The 8,990-nt window shown below is 37.5% G+C and overlaps 1 non-coding gene across 1 annotated transcript; it reads right to left on the bottom strand.

Annotated features, from left to right (window-relative positions):
• Positions 1-8,296: 8,296 nt before the first annotated feature.
• Positions 8,297-8,370, bottom strand: Trnai-aau (transfer RNA isoleucine (anticodon AAU)). Its single transcript has one exon. It is a non-coding gene; the product is annotated as a tRNA-Ile (tRNA).
• Between the last annotated feature and the right edge of the window lie 620 nt (positions 8,371-8,990).

The following is an 8,990-nucleotide window of genomic DNA, read 5'->3' as shown; positions in this document are numbered from 1 at the left end:
GCGATTCTGGAGGCCCTCTTGAACGAATTCGACAAGTTATGACTTAGATATCCAAGTCACATCTAAGTCGATATCTAATGTAAATCTATAGTTGATCTCTATATCGTTTCTAGAACTTGTGATTATCTCGTTTCCCGAATACGCGTGTAAGACTCCACTGTCCGTCTGTCCGTTTGTCTGTCACCAGGCTGTATGTCATGAACCGTGATATTTCTGTAGGGGGGGGGGGGGGGAAGGGTGTGCCCTCGGTGGGCGCTTCCAACTCTTTACTTTTTGTCACGGAAAAATGCACTGAGTTCTCGTTGTAATTTTGTTTCAGAATATAACTAGTAATATCTCGATTACAGTTGCCAAATCATTCAGCAAAACATGAAGGAATTGATGAAGTCTTATCATATGATACAAGTAATTTGTGTTGTACATGATAAGCTATCGCTATCTGTTATGATCAGTGACGTAGTATTCAAAATCGTCGCACGCGCAGCGAGCGTGATGGAAAACCGTGCGAATTGTGTTCTGATACACAAATGAATTTGAAATATGAGTTCATATGCTTTGTAATTGCATATACTAATGCATACATAAATTACACTTCAATGTTTTCTGGATTTCGTTAGATGACAACAAAAACCCATCAATAGCATAGAAATAATTCAATAAAAACCAACCTTGGTACGGTTAACTATGGTTCTAAACTAATAGTGGCAGTATTGGTTGTCTTTTTGATTTTATCGTATTGGCTACACTTTTGGACTTTATTGTTTATATATAATATATATCGTTGTCTGAGTACCCACAACACAAGCCTTCTTGAGCTTACTGTGGGACTTAGTCAATCTGTGTAAGAATGTCCTAATATATTTATTTATTTATTGTTTCGAAATCCGGACCTTAGTGCAGATATTTTGAACACATAAGCTGTTTAACCATTTGATATCCAAATTATAACAATTTTTTAGACTTCATATTGAACAAAGTAGGTGTGAGTCTAGCCTAGTTTTGCCTCCTGCTACACATTTTATAGTATCCTTAGTTCGTTAGGGTCCTATCTATAGACATTGTAAAGTTACGAGAATCAAAAGCTAACCATGCCATGATGCCACCTAACCATAAACATCTACCTGTTGGAGACTCACGTTAGACCGAGCCGTGTCCGGGCCGGAGTTTCTGGTGCTTACTTCTCTATGACATGACAGGCGATCACGTGATGCTTTCCATAGAAAACGATGCGCCGGAAGCTCCGGGTCGGACACGGCCCGGTCTAAGGCGAGTCATCCTTATAGTTCGTTTTTTTTAGCATTAGAAAGAACTCCACAGAAGTAAGCGTACAGTTTTTATCAGGCTCTTTTATTGTTAATTATTATTGAATTATCTAATGTAGCACGGTCAATACATATAATTTACTTCAAATTATTACTGCTAAAAGTGCCGGATTTGGAACCACAAGCTTACTTCTGCGAAGTTCTTTCTAATGCTAAAAAAAACGAACTATAAGTATACAGGTTGTTTGGTACATCGTTTGTCAAATTAAAACGGCAGATAGCTTGAGTCATTTGCTATCTTCTCATGCCTAGAAAAACATAATTGGCCATGGATTTTTTTACTACTGCGAGTAAAAATTTGAAATTTACGAAATACTGTCATAGAAGTGAAAAATTTTTTTTGCACCATATTAAAAATTTCCAAGCCTGAAAAGATAGCAAATGACTCAACCTATCTGCCGTTTTAATTTGGCAAACGATGTACCAAACACCCTGTATATACTTGGATCGTTAGCTTCTATTGTTTTGTTTAAGGGGTCTTTTTCTAAAATGTATTTGATCCGTCCGCAGATCAATTTAGCGTCACTCACCATTTTTACTGAAAATTTTTAATTTGAAACGAAATATAAATTAATCATGCCGTATTTTTTGTGTGTGCCATAAAAACATAAGTTACATAAGTTATCACATGACCGTCACCAAAGGCCCCGCGAAGGTCAGCACGTGACGTTATTTTTTAAATAACCAAAGGATAGTGGGAGCGGCCCTTATCAGACCACACCCGGGACCTTGCTGATAGCTGGCGTTTCAAGTGGCTAATGAGCACCTGTATCGATTCTAGAAACTAGAATATAATAACTAGCTATATAACGAGATAGAATAACTAGCGACAAGCGACTCAACAATTCAGCGCGCATGTTGCTAACGTCAAATATTGCAATGCCGCCACAGACAAAACATCCTCTAGACTGAGCATAGTCGCGCTACACCCGCTGCCACGCATACGGTAATTTTACTCCATGTTCGAGTCGAAAAGTGTCTTTGTGTGACGTCCGTGAACTCGTTCGTCGTTTGAACGGACCAATCACGGCACGGGACTTCGCTCACCTCGTCCTGCGCACCCCCGCATTTTTGGCAGCTTCGGTTGCATGAAATAATTGTTCTAAACTCCGTCTAGAGGATTCCTAGTCTATGAATGCCGCGCAAAGAAAAAAATAAACTGTTTATTATTAAATAAAATTTATATGGACTAACTTAACCTAATCTACATTATAATAGATTATTAGCTAAGTGAAAGCAAGCAAGCAAGAAAGCAAGACTCCGTTTGATATTATTCTACTTTAGTCCATCTTTAGCCAAAAAAATTTTTTAACAGTGGGACATGGTGTATAGGGAATATTACGCAAAACTCCGTGTAGAGGGCATCACTAGTAGCTCTACTATGAGTTCCGTGAATGACAGTGAGAAGTGAAGATAGTGAGAAAGTTAAGGAAAATGTATGGAGTAATTGTACAGTGCCTCTACCGGTCACGTAAAGAACTAAAAATTTCAATTTGTACCATGAGTTACAAACGTTTTTACGCGAGTTTTCCATACTTGCCTAACTTCACACCTAAAACGCTCTCTTTCTAATTATATAATGAAAACTGAGCCAGAATTATTCTGCGTAAATACTTTACGCGAGTAAACGTGACAGATGTTATGGAAAAATACGTGCGTTTCCAACGTGACATTTCTGTCAACTTGTAAACACAACAAATACGCAGATTTTTCACGAATATCAATGCAATTTTCAACGTAATATGTATAAATTTATAACAGTATGTGAACTTCAAGCAAAACTTTAAGGGATAAATCAATTAATAGTTCGATAAAAGGCTGATTTAGTACAAAGGTAATGAGTTATACTTGACATCATATTTTCCTATTTCTACTGCTACATTTGCGAAAATCACATTGCTTAAGAGCAGTTTTTGGTTTTAGGCAAGAAGCTGATTGAAAACAACATTTCCATGAAAACCCGGATTGCATCATGTATGCATGTAGAAGTTACATATGTATTAAGAATTAAGGCTCAATACAAGGAGCGGTACATAGACATGTTCTGTTTTTGTTGCTGGGTGCACATAACACATAGTAAGAATAAGACATACCGCAAGACCTATTATAATATTTACACAAGAATTGCTACGTATTTTATTAAGCATTATTATCTTAAATAAAATAAAACATACAAATGTTCTGTGGGTTTATTTATTTTTCTTTACTAAGTAAGTATTATTTTATTTTCCGTTGTTCAAATTATTGTGTTTGGTACCTAGGTAATCGTTTTTCATGTCAACTTGGTAACAGGAAATATAAAACTTTCTTCAAAAACTTTTGCTGGTGATTCTGAATCTGAAAATTAAAATAAGATTTAAACACATTTATTGCCAAAAACCCGCTGCGTGGGTTCATTTTGTATTGGAAATGGGGCGCTTGGCACTGAAATATACTCGAGATCATATAGGTACTATAAAATTAAAATCGCTATTAAGGTCATACGTAGGGTCTGCGCGGAAAGAGAAGAGTCGTAGGTATAATGTATGGGCTCCCCTAAATTTCACGACTTTTCTCTTTCCGGACACTCTATTAGATAATGTTACTTAGCAGTAGGAGACGGCCGCTGTCATGATGCGGACTGAAGCGGACCATTATAATACATACCTATTATAATATTTTGAGATTTCTTCTCATGTGTGTATTATTTTCATCATAGGTAATAAATATGTAGCCAAAAGTAGCCTGTATAATCGCGCCGTATACTTTGCTTCCTATTTTTTAACACGCAATGTCATAATTTTAACTCGATTATTAATGATGTTTACGTAATTATCATATTTTGCAATTTTTGTCTTGAATACAATTATATTTTAATTTATACATTGCTTACTAACATTGATGTGTTTATTATTTTCGTAACTATGGCAACGTCAAATCTTTAAAAAATTGTAGAATGAAGGTTGAGTCAGTAACAAAGTGACAAAACTGGTCTTAGAGCATTTAATAACTGGAGTGGCCATTGAGTGCTTACTGTTAGGATTTAGGATTAGGGTTCCAAGCAGGAAAGAAAAGCTTGTTTTAACACCATATTGGTAATGTTTATTAATCTCAAGCAAGACTACATAGTAATGCCGTCTCATACGAGAAGAAAGAACACCTACATTTGTTTTATATTGACAACCGAATAAATCAAATATCATAGTCGTAGTAGTCTCGTAGGTATACTCTTTATTTTTTTCCTGACATTATTACTTACCCCTCTGCCGAAAAACTTGCACAATTGTGCAAACTTTTGTATGGACTGACATGGCTATTTGTACGTTACGTACAAATCATGTAGAAATAGCAATACATTTGACGTCCCCTCCCCCGCAAAAATCGGCAGACTGTTTTGTAAAGAAAATGACAGCGATGACATCTCCCTTCTAAATGCTCTTAGTGGATGGTAGAGGTAAGGAATACAATCTCCATGTAATTAATAATGAAAAAGTGTCCGTCAAAAACCTTAAGAGGGAAGTATACTACGTAATCGTCCATACAAAAAGAGAAAACGTTTTTCCACTTGTAAATACGAGTATCTTCCATTCCCCATGATTTTTAGTACGGTATTGATACAATGAAAAACTAGGTTTATGGTTTTTCTTTTTTTCGCTACTCTGGAGAGATTTAGAAAAATTATAATAGCTGACAGCGTGCCCAGTTTTTGCAAATATTCTCCCATAAAGGAGTTTTCTCATAAAGTCATAAAGGATTCTCCTTACCTCTACCCTCCATATTCACGGCTGCCATCAGTATATGTAACATTACTTTCTGTGCATCTCGCTTGCACTAATATGCGAGAGCGAGATGCATAGATAGTAAATTACGTAGACGTGAGAAAATGTGTCAATTTTGTTATTTAGTTCTTTAGGTGAATCCTAGAGGCGCTGTATAAAACTCCGATAACTCTTGCTCTGTTTTTTAGTATACTTAGAAAGGGACAGCATCGTTTGGAGTGGAGTGAAGTTAGGTACATAAGACCGTAAAGAAACGTAAAACGTGACTCACGGCACGTTTATTCACTGAAAGTAAGTGAAAAATACTCTGCCAACTGATAGTAGAGCTATAGGGCATCACATAGCCTACCGTGAAACACGACCATCTAAAGTTCTGTTTCTGCCTCTCTGATTCTTGCCTATTCGATCGATAGAGAGCCAGATAAAGAAATTTCGATTTACGGTATTAAAATCAAACTAATTGAGGACTTGTTAATGGAAAAATTCTAAATCGTGGCTATCGACGACGGTCAACGTGGTTAATTTTATCCGTTGGCCGACATTCTATATCAACCTTTATTTTACACATTATATAAATAGAAATTACCTATTCACCTAGTTACAATAACAAAATCGTTAAAACATCTGGCTTTTATTCCTGGAATGTTAGCTAAAATGACGGAATAAAAACTTTTAGAGCATTATGATTCTTTTTCAGAAGAGTTACTTTTTAGAGATGCTTTGATGATGATTTTACTGCATACAATTTTTGCGTTTGATTTTTGTTTATTTATTAATTTTATTACTATCTGTATTTCACAGCAACTGGACGGGTGTCGCAGTTAATCGGGAGGATTGGACACCTTATAGACTCGTTAAAAAATTTTCTTTATTGCACAAAGAAGCAAACTTAATGCCATGAGGAATTTTCTACCGGTCAACCTTTGGAGAGAGCAGATAATTTGAATGTGGTGCGACAAATACATTGTAATGCAGGGCTCGATTCTACTTGCCAAACCGAGCCACTTTTACTATGGGACCAACCACGAAACCGCAAAATTCTTAGGCTTTTAAATTAAAAACCGGGCAAGTGCGAGTCGGACTCGCGCACGAAGGGTTTCCGTACCATAATGCAAAAAACGGCAAAAAAAAAACCGGTCACCCATCCAAGTACTGACCCCGCCCGACGTTGCTTAACTTTGGTCAAAAATCACGTTTGTTGTATGGGAGCCCCACTTAAATCTTTATTTTATTCTGTTTTTAATATTTGTTGTTATAGCGGCAACAGAAATACATCATCTGTGAAAATTTCAACTGTCTAGCTATCACGGTTCGTGAGATACAGCTTGGTGACAGACGGACGGACGGACGGACAAACGGACGGGCAGCGAAGTCTTAGTAATAGGGTCCCGTTTTACCCTTTGGGTACGGAACCCCAAAAAAACATAATTATTTGATCAGCCCAAACGGCAATAATTTTTCGCGATTTCGGGGTTGGTCCACCAATAAAAGTAGCTCGGTTTACCGAGTAGAATCAAACCATGCGTTTAAAGCCAAAAATGTATCCAAAAGGTTGACTTTTGTAATGTCCATAGTAGTAATGTCCATACCAAGTCCATACCCATCCAACCAGTTTGTAGCCATACGATTAAATAAATGTCCACAGAAAAACGCCGGTTTTCCCGAACGTTTTTGACCCAAATGATAGAAAATTGTAAGAAATTCAACCCGAAAATAGTAACATGAGTGTGCAGTTTACTTTACCCTGGCAGCAAAGGGCGTTGCCCCCGATACACCCTCATGACGTCAGCGTGACGTTGTCCAACACCTCATAATTTTTTTTAGCAGTTTATGGATACTGCGGTTTTTTCCTTAACACAAAGGAACTGAGGTAGTCTCTTAATACCTACTTAATTTTAGTATGAGTGCATATGCTTTTGGCATTAAGTCCGCCTTTTGTACGATAAGTTTTCTTTTGTGCAATAAAATTTAAATAAATAAATAAATATACCGGGTGTGGCCTGTAACACGAGCAAATAATTAAAACAGATTGTACTCCTCAATCGGTGACACTTTTGTTCAACAACTTTAAAAAAGTATTTACACTCGCTATTTTTCATACAAAATAAATATTATCTTCAATGGACGCCATCGCCACGCCATATCATTGTGATTGACGTTGCTTGTCAAGCCTTAAACATAACAAAATTCGCAATACATTGCGTCTTTTAAACTTTAAAGTGTATTAAAAATCAAACCACAAGTTATTTTTAAAAGTCGCTGAACAAATGTTGGTCAGTATTAGGAGTAACAGCCTACAGTTAATTTTTTTGCTCATATTACAGGCCACACCCGGTATGTGTAGGCATAATGAGTGCCGCTGAAGCAGGGACGCGGACGGCGATGTAGGATCCTACGAATACATCCGGTATCGGATAGGACAATGTGGAAAATTTTATTGTTTATAATGTAGTTTTTAATTGGATAGGTAGTGTAGGCTTTTTAAATTTACTTATTGTAAAAAAAATTGTACTTTAGCGTGTAGTTGCGCTCTCTTGGAAGTGTTTCCACGGAAGACCCGTCGAGATCCTTAGGTGGTATCTTGGCATTAAGCTGAGTAGAGAACTTTTCAGTGACGCTTAATGATAAGCTGGTTCTCTATGTCTCATGTAATACTTACGTTACATTTAAGCGTTTTTTAGTGTTCCGTACAAAACGTTGTTTACGGAACACTTATGGGATCACTTCCGTCTTGCAAATCAGTTATTTTAAATACATTTCTTCTATTATATTATTTTCTATTCTAAAACGGTCTTACTGTGGGGTGGTTCAATGTGTAGTCGGAACCTAACTCCAGCCTTCTAAACATTGCATGCTGCACTTCCAAATGACCCACTGAGGGTCTCGCCAGATATGAACCGACTCGAACCGGTCCTTATCTCTGACCCCCACCTGAACTAACCCCCCACAACAAAGTCGATAACTTATCATTACGATTACTATACATTGGAGTCGAAATAGCCTAAACGACTTTAAAACTCATGTTACATAATGACTTTTTTTTTTAATTTATTGAGATTGACTTACTTCTAACCAAATGTTTTATAAGAGCGTTTACATATTTGCCCGATCCGGTATCGGATGTAGGATTCAGGATGTAGAATCATTAGATATCGTAGGATGGTTAGAAAGAAATATTAAGAAAGGAGTAGGTATTAAAAAAAGCAAAAAGAGTCGTGGCCCATGAGGGGATCGAACCCGCGACCTTCGCGTTATTAGCACGACGCTCTAACCAACTGAGCTAATGGGCCGATGCGAGCACTATCGAAATTGTGGGTTGCTTGATGTAACTCTAAGCCCCCATTCGCACGACAGCTTTTTTAAAAGCGCTTGAATCTGTCCACACTCTAAATTCGATTTAATGACCAAGACTTAAAGTCGAAAATCCAACAACGCTTGATAAAAAGCGCCACCGCTGTCGTGTGAATTACGTGGTTATCCATTTGTGTCATGCAAACGCTTTTTTAACGTGCGATGAAAAAGCTGTCGTGCGAATGGGGCCTAAAAGCTCTGTAAAGCCTGTGGTTGCCAGTACAATTTGACACTGGGTTAATGGTTTAAACGCTTAACCCCGGGTTAGTGGAATAGTGCAAGTGGCGTTTAGACAAGAATTGATTGAACAACCTGAGAATTAGCAAAGTGATGAATTGAATGATTTTATAGGACATGAAATTTGAATCAGTGACTTCTCCCGCGTATCGGTGCTGCAGTAGTAAAAACAGTAAAGGTGACATCATTGACTAGGAATACTCTAGACTGAGTTTAGAGCAATTATTTCATGCAACCGATGATGCCAAAAATGAGGGGGTGCGCGGGACGAGGTGAGCGAAGTTCCCGTGCCGTGATTGGTCCGTTCAAAGACACGGTCGTC

Source organism: Cydia fagiglandana, chromosome 4 (assembly GCF_963556715.1).
Source record: "Cydia fagiglandana chromosome 4, ilCydFagi1.1, whole genome shotgun sequence".
Taxonomy (NCBI): domain Eukaryota; kingdom Metazoa; phylum Arthropoda; class Insecta; order Lepidoptera; family Tortricidae; genus Cydia; species Cydia fagiglandana.
This window is presented reverse-complemented; position numbering and strand designations above follow the sequence as displayed.